Source organism: Pan troglodytes, chromosome 4 (genome assembly GCF_028858775.2).
Source record: "Pan troglodytes isolate AG18354 chromosome 4, NHGRI_mPanTro3-v2.0_pri, whole genome shotgun sequence".
In the NCBI taxonomy this organism is placed as follows: domain Eukaryota; kingdom Metazoa; phylum Chordata; class Mammalia; order Primates; family Hominidae; genus Pan; species Pan troglodytes.
This window is the reverse complement of record NC_072402.2, coordinates 158531172-158545442: the sequence shown is the minus strand read 5'-3', so window position 1 is coordinate 158545442 and position 14271 is coordinate 158531172. Positions and strand designations below refer to the sequence as shown.

Below are 14271 nucleotides of genomic sequence, written 5' to 3'. Positions count from 1 at the left end.
GCCTGCCTTTTTCCTCCAGTTACAGACCCACTGGCAGGTGGAAAATATCTGGGACTCCAAGGAACACAGTTTACATACCAGTGACTTGAGAAACAAAATTCAAAATTTATTTTAAAAAAAAGATTGACAAAGTAGATTTTAAAATGATCAGTTACATGCTTTCTATGAGAAACTGACTTCAAATACAGCAATATAAGCAGATTAAAAATTAAAGGATGGAAAAAGATATATTATGGAGGCACTAATCCAAGGAAAACAAAAGTACCTATATTAATATCAGACAAAGTAAACTTCAGAACAAAGAAAATTACCAGAGACAGAGACATTATATAATAGTCAAAGGCTCAATCCACCAGGGAGACACAATTTTAAATATGTATGCACCAAACAACATAGTCACAAAGCATGTAAAACAAAAACCAATATGACTGAAAGGAGGAGAAATAGACAATTCCACAATACCCCACTCTAAATTGATTTTTAAATAAAAAATCGAATATAAAAAAATTTTACATCAAACAAAACAGATTAATAGACAATAGTAGAATACTTCTCCCCCAAGAAAAGTAGAATATTCATTCTCTTTAAGTGCCATCAAACAAATACCAGGAAATAATATATTCTGAGCCACAAAATGAATGTCGACAAATTTAAAATAATTAAAATTGTACAGAGTGCGTTCTCTGACCATAATGAAATCCAACTAGAAATTAATTATAGAAAGATAAAAGAAATCTGAGAACACTTGAAAATTAAACTATACACATCTAAATAGCTCATGAATAAAACAGCAAATCTCAAGGGAAAAATACATTGAACTGAACAAAAATGAAAATACAACACAGTAAAATTAATGGGACACAGCTAAAGCAATGCCGAGAGAGAAATTTATATCACTAAATGCCTATGCTAGAAAAGAGAAAATTTTCTCTAATAATCTAAGCTTCCATCTCAGAAATATAGAAAAAGAAGATAAAAATATCCCAAAGCAAACACAAGGAAATAAATTAAAAAACAGAAATCCCTAAAATTGAAAACAAGAAAATCAACAAAACAAAGAGCTGGTTCTTTTAAAAGATCAATAAATAGAATTAATAGACCTCCAGCAAGACTGACAAGAGAATAGACAAAAATTACCGATATCAAAGATGAAACGGATATCACCACTGACACAGCAGAAACAAGGGATAATAAGAAAATAATATAGACAACTCTAGACAAAATGGACCAATTCTTAAAAAAAAAAAATACAAACTACCAAAACTCACTGAATGCAAAATAGATACTTTCAATAGCTCTATATCTGTTAAGGAAACTGAATTTATTATTTTAAAACTTCCAAAAAAGACATTTCCAGACCCAGATGATTTCATTGGGGAATCCTACAATTTGTTTAAAGAAAAATTAATTCGAATTCTGTAAATATTTTCCAGAAGATAAAGTAGAATAGGTTATATCTCAAATTGTTTTATGAAGCTGGTATTACCCTGATATCAAAACCAGGAAAAACAGTATACAAAATTATAAACCCAAAGCCTTCATGAATATAAATGCAAAAGTTATTAACAAAATATTAGAAAACAAAATTCATCAATTAAAAAATTAAACATGATGGCCAAATGGAGTCTATTTCAGGTATGCAAAGCTAGGTCAAGATCTGAAAATCAATTAATGTAATAGACCACATTAACTAGCTAAAGCAGAAAAATTACATGATCATATCAATTAATGCATTAATTAAATTCAAATGGAATTAATGCAGGAAAAAACTAATTCAAAACCCATTCACGATAAAAAATATCTCAGTAAAATAGAAATACAAGAGAACTCCCTCAACTCAAATCATCTACATACAAATCTACATACAAATCATCTACATACAACTCAAATCATCTACATACAATATACAGCTAACGTTATACTTATTAGTGACAGACTTAATATTTTCCCCCTGAGACTGAGAACAAGACAATGATGTTCACTCTCATCACTTTTATTCAACATAGCCTTAAAAGTTTCAGTCAGGGCAACAAGGCAAGAAAATAAAATAATAGGCATAGGTATTAGAAAGGAAGAAATAATACCGTTTCTATTTGCAGGTGACATGATTGTCTTTGTAGAAAATCCAAGGAATCTACAATATACTCCTAGAACTAATGAGCAAGTCACCAAAATTGCAGAATACAAGATAAACATACAGAAATTTATTCTATTTTGGTATACCAGCCAGAACATATGTGCAGCAAGCAAAATGTGTACAGGACTCATATGCTGAAAACTACACAATGTTGATAACATAAATGAAAGAGGACCTACATAGATGAAGAGACACACTATGTCCATTGATTGGACTATTCAAATAGTAAAGATGTCCATTTTTCCCAAATTAGTGTATGAATTTAATACAATCACTATCAAAATCCAAAAAGTTTTTTCTAGATACAGACAAGATTATTATACAATTTATATGAAAAGGCATGAAACCAAGAATAGTTAAAACAATTTTGAAAAAAAATAAAGTGGAAGGAATCTATCTACCTGATTTTAAGATTTATATGATTATAGTCATCAAGACTGGTACTGGCAGGGGTATAAACAATGGAGAAGAATCCAGAATCCAGAAATAGATCCACACAAATATGCAACTAATTTTCTTTTTTTTTTTTTTTTACAAAGTTACAAGAACAATTCAATGGAGGAAAGACAGTCATAAAACAAGTGGTTCTAGTACAATCGAAAATCCAAATAAACACACAAGGAAACCTTGATCTTAACATTACAGTTTATAAAAAATTTAACTCAAAATGGATCATAGACTTAAATGTAATTCATAAAAGTATAAAATTTTTAGAGAAATAGGATAAATATTTAAAATTTAGAAGTATGCAAAGAGTGAAAAGAAAAATTGATTCAATATTGCTTTAAAAATTGATGTAAATAAACCTTTTGATCTGTGTAATACCCTGTGAAGGGGAAAAAAGATACGTTATGGATTGAAAGAAAACATTTCCCAACCACATATCCAACAAAGAAGTAGTATATAAAGAACACTCAAAACTAAAAAAAAAAACAAAAATTAATTAAAACATAAGCAAAAGACATTAAGAAGTATTTCACCAAAATATATAACTGAGAAATAAGCACATAAAAAGATACTCAACATCATTATCCATTAGGAAAATGCAAATTAAAACCAAAATGAGATATTGCTATACATCTATTAAAATAACGAAAGAGTAGTGACAACACCAAATGCTGGTGAGGATGTGGAGAAACTAGGGCCCTCACACGTTTCTGCTAAGAAAGTAAAATGGTATAGTCACTCTGGAAGAATATCGCAGTTTCTTAAAATACTAAACGTGCAAATACATCTAGGATTAAAATACTAAACAAGCATTTATTAAAATACTAAACATACCATACAATCCAGGAATTAAACTTCTGTCTGTGCATTTATTTTAGAAAAATACTTCTATTCACACAAAACCTCTGCACAAATGTTTATAGCAACTTTATAACAGCTGGAAATAACTCAGATGTCCTTCAAAGGTGAATGGTTAAACAATCTGTAGTTTGAGTCCCAGATACTTCCTAGTTATGTGAAAGCACAGTTATTTTATTCCTTTTCCTACATTTTCTCTCTCATAGAATAAGAATAATTGTGTCAATCTACTAAAGTTTTTGAGGGAATTAAATGAGTCAAAGTATGTAGAGCACTTAACATGGTGCTGGCACAAAGTACTCAGTAAAAATTAGCACCAATAGGGAGTGTAAATTAGTTCAACCATTGTAGAAGACAGTGCGGAGATTCTTCAAGGATCTAGAACCATAAATACAATTTGACCCAGCAATCCCATTACTGGGTATATACCCTATAAGTCATTCTACTATAAAGACACATGCACATGTATGTTTATTACAGCACTGTTCACAATAGCAAAGACTTGGAACCAACCTAAATGCCCATCAATGATAGACTGGATAAAGAAAATGTAGCACATACACACCATGGAATACTATGCAGCCATAAAAAAGGATGAGTTCATGTCCTTTGCAGGGACATGGATGAAGTTGGAAGCCATCATTCTTAGCAAACTAACACAGGAACAGAAAACCAAACACCGCATGTTCTCATAAGTGGGAGTTGAACAATGAGAATACATGGACACAGGGAAGAAACATCACACACTGGGGCCTGTCGGGGGTTGGGGGGCTAGGGGAAGGGATAGCATTAGGAGAAATGCCAAATGTAGGTGACGGGTTGATGGGTGCAGCAAACCACCATGGCACGTGTATACCTACGTAACCTGCATGTTCTGCACGTGTATCCCAGAACTTTAAAGTATAATAAAAAATAAAAATTACCACCAATAACACTTGCACAGCTTGTAGAAGATAGTCTTAAAATTATGAAATCCATCCTGGTTGTGTGGTACTGGTGTCGGGGATGGGAGCAAAAGCCTCTGTCTACCATTGCTTCTTTAATTGACTAGTTTGGGCAGCAAGAATATAAAAGCTAGACATGACACACTGTAAAAATCAGGAATGAAAAGCATGATGTGGTCAATAAGAAATGCAAATACATACAAAAATGCTAAATTTCTTTAGTGTAGAAAGATTGCCTGCTGGAAATGGGAACTATAAGTAAAACTCTGTGAGTGTGATTTTTAAAATATGATTTATTACAAAATTCCAGCAGCCAAACAAAAGAAAGATAGTCCCTCTAATAAAAACTGAACATAGCATTTCTTATCTATTATTTGTTTATTAGGGTTCTAATTAGCCAGACAGTGTCACTTAATTTCAACACATTTTATAAATAATTTGCCATATGTCTGTTAGTATTTACAATTTCCAGGCAGTTTGGAAAATGAACATATTTGAGGACTCTCTATTCATTGGTTAGCATGAAAACCCAAGGGATGCTACAGACACATTTGTTCCTAAACTGCATGTGCCTCTCTCTTTACTGGGAAAGTGATAATGGGAAAGAGCTGGTCTTAGGAGAAAGACCAGTGATGGAAAATATACTAGTCTTAGGAGAAAGACAATGTGGTTTGAGGTCCCATGTTCACCACCAAATTCCTGTGTGGCTTTGAGCAATTGTATTCACTTCTCTGAGCTTCAGCATTCTCCTCCATGGCACAAGGGGGCTTCACTGAATAACCTCCAGTTACCCACTAGTGCAATATTCTGCAATTTAACCGTATCTGTGATTCTAGACCACACTCGTCCCTAGAAGCCAGAGCACTCTGAGTGAAGGGAAGTAAAGGAACAGGGACTTAAGCATTCTTCTCTTTAGCAGATGGAGAATTTTGAAATGCCAGCTCGCTCTTTTAAAAATTCTAGACTGTCTAAAGCATAGGCAAATTTCATGTTCTTAAAAATTCCTAGCTTGTGTCTTACACACACAGCGATGCAGATTTTAGATGGTGTGGGTGTTTCTTCTCTTGTAAAATGTTTCCTATGTCCATGTTTCTTCTTGGTATTCTGATAAGATCTGTAGGTACATACAAAGTTCACAATTACTCTAACAACCAACCAAAATCTTATGTAAAGATTTTCATGAAGTTAGTATGTTCACTTCTTTCCAACACCTTTTATTCCTAAGTTTGGTAATATTTCTTTTTTTACTACCCTTAAAATCAACTTATTGCTCATTCTACCTTCTCTTTTATTTATGGACCCATCAATAATTATCCATCAATACAGCAACTTGCTCATGACATTTATGCCAATTAGTTGAGTTGTAGGTAACTTAATAAAAGGATTATACATGAAAATCTCATTTTAGGGTATGAATCGAAGCTATCAATAAGCCCATTACTAATTCTGATTTTCTGTATGTTTGCACCATTCACATAATCTGCCACTATAATATATTGGTCCCACTTTCCTTATTTTGTATAATCAAACAGTAATCAATAAAAACTATGACTACTGCAAAATGAGACTTCTGAAGCTTTGAGGGCAAATTCATCATCAGCATGCATATAAAAGTCACTGTAGAGAGTCTTTTCTTTCTTTCTTAAGTGCCCTTGAAACCCAGCAGCTGAATTATATTTCAGGCCCCCCAAAGAGAGCTGCAAGGTTATAATTGTCTCACACTTAATTACATGCATTACCAAAGGTAGATGGACAAAGTCATTTTGTACCATGCGTAGAGAATAAAAATCACCATGAATTTTGATATTGCTGGCTCATTGATTCACAGAAAGTAGAAATTTATGCAAGAGCCATGTCTAACAATGTAAATGTTCAGCCAAGTCGAAGAACACTGCCTTCACTGTTCTGGGACTCGGCCCCACATTCACAGACTTGCTATTCTTCTCTTTCACTCTTGGGCCTAGTGAGGCAGCTTATTTTTCCTTTTTGTTTCATTGGTCACAGTGATTTCTTTTCAGTGTGTCATCTTCTCTTAAGTTTCTGAGGGAGTGTTAGCTTGAGGCCTTGCCTTGACATAATCAGATATAATCAGAAAAATGAAAAATTCCATAGGAAAGAGAACTATTTTAGCCAAGGTGTGCGAGAGAAATACCGTCACTTTCAAGCACTGTTTTCTTCTACTGGAGTCTGCTCAATAGGGACGTCAGCTTTGCTGGGGTAAGTAAAAGCATCCTGGCCTTAACCTATGTAATGGGGGAGTAATTGCCTCTTAGAATCATCAAGTCTAAGTTCTGAATTAGGCCCAGGATATGACTACTTTTCTTTACACTGCATTTGAAATTTCATTTGGCTTGCTGGGTGCGAGATCCACATTTCTTTTCTAACAGAATGTTTTATTTTTCGTCAATTGATTTCATTATGATAAGCTGATGGCAAATGCTACTTCCTCACTCAACAGGGCTTGCAGTCTGAATGTGCCTGAATACATTTTATGATAAATAATATATCCTGCTATCCTGCATTCATCCAGTGCAGCCTGAGGAAGCAGATGGAGTTACAGCCTTCTTCTCAAAGCAGAAAGAAACTACAGCTTTGAGGAAGAGAATGAGATCATTACATGGCTTCCCAATTTCATCTTGATAAACTCTGAAGCTGCCATATTGCAGTAGTTTTCAACTATAGGTGGGAAGTTTGACTTTCCTTTGAGTTCAAAGGAGAAAACTGTTGCTTAAAGAAAAATGTATTTTTCCCTAAGTATGAGTTACTCCCTCCAGAAAAAAAATAAAATAATAAAAAAAGCCCCATGAATGCAGGTCTGTGATGAATACATTTAGGACAGTCCTGTGGCCTGCTATTAAGGCTGGAGTGACACTATCCCTAACCCTAAGGTGAAAAGTAATGTTAAAAATAAAAATTATACTGAGCTGCTAGTTATTTTGCCTACAGGAGTGCATGCCTGTGTCTGGTGGAACTTGGTTTTTCTCTGAATTTGCCAGGCAATTTTCTCTGAATTTGCCAGGTAGGCAGAGGAGAATTTGAAAACTGTGGAGAGGAGCTTGACCTCCAAAAGCCAATCTGGCACTCTGCTACTTCCTTCTTCCACAGTTTCTTCTCTGTTTCCAGATCTTGCAAATGTACAGTCAAGACTGCTTGGAGTATTGTTCCATTAACAGACATACTGTTACATTAAGCCATTAATCAGGCAAATCACAGATGTTGTTTTCTGTCTAGATGTTACTATAATTACTCTTAATAACACCTACTGAGTTTGTCATTTCATCCATTGACGACTTTTTAAAAAATTCTTGGAAAATTCATTTCTTACAGTCTAATTATATGGATTTAAGGGTTCAGGATCTCTCCTCAGGTTTTCATCATGTATTTTTTAAAGAGTATAGCAGTATAACATCACATATGAGTGGATTAATAGGCTCTTGAGAAACTGAAGGTTGAAACCCACATGCTGACTTTTTATAATTAAATCATACTCCTCTCGTGCTAAACGATGAGCCTTATCTTTTGAAGCATGTGATACTGATAAGTCCAGTGAAGGAGGCTGCCTTTCAAAGGAACGGAGCTTTGAGGAATGGAATGGAACTTAGTCCAGCTGCCTAGTTTACAGATGATAAAACTAGGACCTAGAGAAATGAAGTCTGAATTACTGAGACAAAAGGACACCAGAGTCCAAGGCTCAGAGCTCTCAATCCAGTGTTGCTTCTTCTTGTTTATTTTGTTTTGTTTTGAGATGGAGTCTTGCTCTGTCACTCAAGCTGGCGTGCAGTGGTGCAATCTCAGCTCAATGCAACCTCTGCCTCCTGGATTCAAGCAATTCTCCCGTCTCAGCCTCCCAAGTAGCTAGGATTACAGGCATGCACCACCATGCCTGGCTAATTTTTGTGTTTTGTTTTTTGTTTTTTGTTTTTTAGTAGAGACGGAGTTTCGCCATGTTGGCCAGGCTGGTCTCGAACTCCTGACCTCAGGTGATCCACCCACAGCCTCCCAAAGTGCTGGGATTACAAGCGTAAGCACCACACCTGGCCCAGTGTTGCTTCTACTGCCACTTTCATTCTTCAAACAGCTTCTGCCATGTCAGAAGGGAATGAAAATTTCTTTTGTGACTCAAAAGTAAACTAAAACTCGTTGGATTCCTGAGACTGATTCTACCCATTTACCCACTCTCCTTAAAGTAAAACTTAGCCAGGCATTCTTAAATTTTGCTTTGAACCTAGGGAGTTCTAGCTTTTCTGCTGATTAAATGTCACTGATTTCTCATTTTCTGGTGACACTGTTTTACAATTCTTTTAACTACAAAGTTTAAGCTTCTGGAGCCTTTTCTTCTTTTCATTTTTTATAAAATACCCTTTTATTAAGAGATGAAGTTGGGTAGTCAGAATAGGAGTGGGTATGGTTTAGTAGAAAAAAAAACATGGGCTTTGGAATAAAACTTGCATATGAATTACAGTTCTACTTCCTATAATTGTGTAACCTTGGCAAGTTACTTCGCCTGTCAAATGCTCACATTAAAAGAGAGAGAGTGTGTGTGTGTGTGTGTGTGTGTGTGTGTGTGTGTGTAATTGCCAGTACAATTCAATAATTGGCCCACAGAAGGCACTTAATAATTGCTAGTTACTACTAAGAGAACCAGATGAGAAAGAATATTAATGGATATGGCATTTTTTGTTTATTAAGTACTGTCTTAAACGTCTGGAGAAAAGGAGAATCTCATTTTCTGCTTTCGTTATTAGTGATCACTGGCTGCTGTTGCCAATGCAGGGAGCCTTGCAGATAGTTAGCAGCCTGAAAACAACTTGTATTATTTGAGAGGAGGTACTTTTGTCTCTTAGATAAAGTTTTTGCAGGTCGCTCTGGTATGGTGCAGTATCAATCTGAACTCATTAAGTTGAAGAAGTGACACAGGAACACAAGAATACATTGTTTCTTTGCCTCATCTGCTTAATTAAAAATTCCAGATCCCTCCACTCACAAGCAAGACTGATGGTGAAATCTTCACACACATGCTACCGTATGTTCTCTACCTCCTCCTCCCCAAGTACAACCTAGAGCGGTGGTTCCCAAATATGCTTCCTGGGCCGGCTGTATCAGAATTACTCGGGAACTATTAGAAGGGCAAAACCTCAGGTCCTGCCGCAGACATGCTGAGTCAGAAACTCGGGATCACTCAGAAATCTGTTTTAAATAGGCCTCCAGGTAATTCTGATGGAGTTCCAGAACCATGACCTGGAGAACATGCCCAGTTACTGTATGTACTGCAGTGTTTCTCAAAGTGAAGAACAGGTACCAAGATAGAACCAAAAATGATCTTAGGTAGGACAAAGATGACTTTAGGTGATACTCACATATTATATCAAATAGCTAGATCACATAGTAAAAGTTTTCCCTCTCAACTCTCTTTCCATCGTTAAGTCTCATTTTGGTGTGACTACACCTTTAATACCTCTCTACCCATTGCTAATCTCCCATTTCAACAAAGAGAGTTGGATGCAATTTTGATGTCTTTAGGTAGCAGCAGGGTCCAGCTAAAACTCAGCAATAGTTTTCTTCTCTTTATGGCATGCTATTTAAATGGTGATAAACTTTTCCTTTATAAATGCTTACATTAATTAATCAAAAAAGTTAAAATACCGTTGGCACGTGGATTAGCAAAATTATGTCAGTGATATGGCAGTGAATGTATTTAGAGAAACGCTGGTATGCCAGAAAGAACCTAGTTACATCAGTGCTTTAATTTCATTTGTGCCATTTATTAGCTGTGCTATTTTCTTAGCTGTGCTACATTTGTAAGCCTCAATTTTCTCATCTATCAAATGGGGGTGATACCAACATCATAGAAATGGTATAAGAACTTATGAATGGAATATGCCTCCTGTAACCCTCAGAACATAGTAGGAACTTGCTACATTCTTATTCTCTCAAATCTCACTTTGAAGTCAGGTTTCTGTGTGGCCTTCTCAATAGCATTTCTGTTGGGGCTTCAGATTCTTCATTTGTAATGTGACAGTAAAGACTTGAAGATCTGAAAGATTCCTTCCAGCTCCTAACTAATATGTATTTACACATGTGTGTATTGTATGTGTGTATGTTTACATATAGTGTAAATTCTGCATATAAGTATGACTTAGGCATAAATAGTTATTTTCCCCAGGCATAAACCTGGAGTGTGCAGGGATAATATTGAAAATAGATGGCTGTGTTGGAAAAATAAATCAAATTGTGAGAGATGTGAGCGCTGATGTACATATCAGAGCTCAAAGGTAATTTCATTGTATTTTACCATCATCTGTCAAACTTAAAGCAATACCGACACTAGAAAATAGACTTTTGCAGAGGTTTCTGAGGACAATGGTTTCCATGAGCTGGTGTAAATATATTCAGAGAGACTTGTTCCTACTTAATAACCCGCGTTTTTCCTTCTGAATTGCTGATGCATTCACTTATAGCATTTGAAAGGCAGTTTGTCCTTTGCTGTCAAGTGAACTTGACACAATAATAAGAAATTCTGAAAAATTCAATCAAATCTTGTTGCTTCTCAAAGGAATTTCTCAACTACTTATTCTGTTTAAGGAGAAAAAGAGAAGACAGTGTTTCTTTGGTCTTGTATAAAACACTAACCAAGTTTAACAGCACAGGTTCTTGTTAGCAGGTGCCACATGGAGTTTTCCCTCTCAGTAATCCAGGGGACAGTTCTAACTGAGGTTTGGGGGTTCTTTGGGAAGTAGCAGCAATACATAAGGGGTCACTACAAGACTGTACTGTTATAAAATCAGAAGCTGTTATCAGCTTATTTATTGCTTACAATATTCTTGTGAATCTGGAGACTTAAGAACAGAGAAATGGCGAAACTTGCTTCTCTTCCTTAGACGATAAAATAGCTTGCATTGTCTTTTACATAACTGACTATTATAGAATCCCAGAAGCTAGATACACTCAAATATTGGCAATTCTGATGAAATGCCCCAGGAACTATTAGACTTGATTTAACAGGCACTGAACTGAAAATTAGCATGTAAGACAGAGAGAATGTGCTTGCAATCATGCAGACAACAGTTCAAATTACTCTCTTTGAGCTCCAGTCTCCTTATCTATAAACTGAGGATAAAATGTTTCTACCTCACAAGATTGTCCTGAGAATTAATCAAAGAGGTAATATTGGAAGTAGCCAGAACATCTAACATTAACTGAGTACTTACTATCTGCCAGTTGCTATTTCAAGGGCTTCAACCACATAGGATCATTTAAGCCTCAATAAATCTCTGAGATAGTTACTATTATTAGCTCCATGTTGTGGATGTAGGAACTTATACCAGAGAAAATGTAATTAACTTGCCACAATGTGGCAGGAAGAGACAGAGCCAACATGGGAACCCAAAAAGTCTGGCTGCAGATGCTCCTTCTTTAAAGCTTAAAAACACTTGACATTGTTATCAGCATTTCATATGAGTTGAACCATGTGAAATTATAAATACTTGACCATTTTTGACATAAAAATAGCAATTGTTTGTGGTGGTACCTACTAAGCGCTGGATATGTATTAGTAGTAGCTACAGTTGCTACTACTGCTAATAGCAGCAATCATAATATTGATTTTTATCCCAGACCCTCACTCATTAAGGAATACAGGTGGCATTATAGAGTAAAAACTACTAGCTTGACGATCAGAAGCTGGGTGAACTCTAGGTCTTAGTTCTCCCATTTGTAAAATAATGGGATTGGTGTTTTCCAGTTTTAATTGTCAATGGCAGAACCTTAAAAACTGCCTATGAGGAAGAACCAGATATTTCTGTCCAATCTATACTGGACCAATATCTAGTTCTGTCATGAATGACTAGTATATAGTTCATGTCATATACAACTCACCATGTGAGTTTGACAATACCCAAATTGGTACCTAGCCTGCTCAACACGGCAAGTTCAGTGAGCACATGCTTGGATATTGTACTAGAATCAAATTTAGGCACTCATTTCTAAATACCTATTTTCAATGCCTGTACTTAACTTGCTACAACCCAATAGTAAACAGTTTGTGGACTGACACTAGTTTATGCACTACCCTTTCAATAGCATTGGAACTCTGTGATATATACATAAATAAATTCTTAAAGGGAATATGTGTGTGTCTGTGTTCCCTTCTTTTAGAAATGTATTCTCTTTGGAGATTAGAAATGAGTGTCCACAAAGCAAAAGAATATTTTTAAAAGAAAGACCACAGATGGATCATAAAAACAATAGTACTTGGGGCATTCATATAAAATAGAGAAAAGACATCAGCGTGTACCAAATTTTGTTAGTACATGTATTTTTTTAATGTTTTTTATTTAAACAATAATAGTCTTTCGTGTCATCATATTTGAAGCACTAGAGAATTAGAGATAAATGAGACATGGTGACCATCCTCATAGCTCACAGTCTAGCCAGAGACCCCAGAATGTTAGCACATAATTGTAGAATAGTGACTAATGCTCTGAAGGAAGATGTATTTAATTTGGCTTGGGTATCACAGGGGGCTCTACGCTTTCAGGTGTGATTTCTTACATTTTGTTGTTTAGAATGGTTTTACTTTATTTTAAAAAAAACTTTTTATTCATTTATGACACAATATGAACTAATCTGAAGTGCACAGCTTGATGAACTATAACAAAGTGAACACTTTGTATGTAGCTACCACTTGATCAAGAAATAAAATGCTACCAGCTTTCGAGAAGGTCCTGGTGTGCCTCTTCCCAGTCACCACCCTCTCCCTTTTCACAAATGTAAACACATTCCTAATTTCCAACACCAAGAACTAAGTTTGCCTGTTCTTAAAACCTATGAATGGAATCACACTGATATGTTCCTTGGTGTCTGGCTCTTTTGCTTAATGTCATGTCCGCAGTCATGGTTCCCAAACTGTGTGCTAAAGCATCCCAGGGTACCACAATGTGCTCATAAGGAAACAGCAGGATATTTTTTAAATTTTAGAGTCACATAGTGATAATTGACAACTTTCAGACACTGAATGAAATAATAGCTCACAGGAGTTCAGTTTCAACATTAGATTGTGCTACATTTCTTTTGATGTTATATCTTTTAACACCAGATTTTCAAGAGTATCTGTGATTAAAAGCAAGTACACACAAAAGTCAACATGAAACAAATGAGGGTGGCCAAATCCAATCTGATTCCAATATTCAAGAGGCTTTGGTATGCCCAACAGGCACACAAATCCTATTAGTAATTTCTTGTGGTTATTTAAGGATGAAAAATATCAGTTTTTTTCTTTCAATTTATGTATATTTTTAACATGACCGCTAAGTTATTATAACATAAGTATTGGCCAGGGGCAGTGTCTCATGCCTGTAATCCCAGCACTTTGGGAGGTCAAGGTGGGCAGATCACTTGAGGCCAGGAGTTCAAGAGCAGCCTGGCCAAGTAGCAAAATCCCATCTCTACTAAAAATACAAAAATTATCAGGACATGTTGGTGCACGCCTGTAATCCCAACTACTCAGGATGCTGAGGCAGGAGAATCACTTGAACCCGGGAGGTGGACATTACAGGGAGCCCATATGGGGCCACTACACTCCAGCCTAGGCGACAGACCAACACTGTTTCTCAAAAAAAAAAACAAAGTATTTATTAAGTTATTGGGACCTTACTACTTCATAATCAGAACTATTATGTATTTCTTTTGGTGTGGTGGCACCTGTGAAAAAATTCCTGAGACACTAAGGGAGCTAAGAAAGTTTGAGAAATCTCATTATGAGATTCATTTTTGTTGCCTCATGGAATAGTCATTTGTTAATTTTCATTTGTGTGTGGTTTTCTATCATGTGAGTACACCACAACTTATGTACATTTTCTACTCTTGATGGAAATTTGGATTGTTTCC

The 14271-nt window shown here is 35.6% G+C and overlaps 1 protein-coding gene across 5 annotated transcripts in view; it reads left to right on the top strand.

Annotated features, from left to right (window-relative positions):
- The window catches only part of ATP10B (ATPase phospholipid transporting 10B (putative)), a 360087-nt gene that overhangs the window by 70754 nt on the left and 275062 nt on the right, over positions 1–14271 (top strand). For 4 of the 5 annotated variants that reach the window (XM_001137552.8, XM_054685268.2, XM_054685266.2 and 1 more), the window contains exon 1: positions 6125–6603. The exons of the other annotated variant lie outside the window; for it this stretch is intronic. The gene's annotated coding sequence lies outside the window, so the exon portion shown is untranslated. Of the gene's footprint in view, positions 1–6124; positions 6604–14271 lie in introns of those variants that run through there. 5 annotated transcript variants of the gene reach the window in all.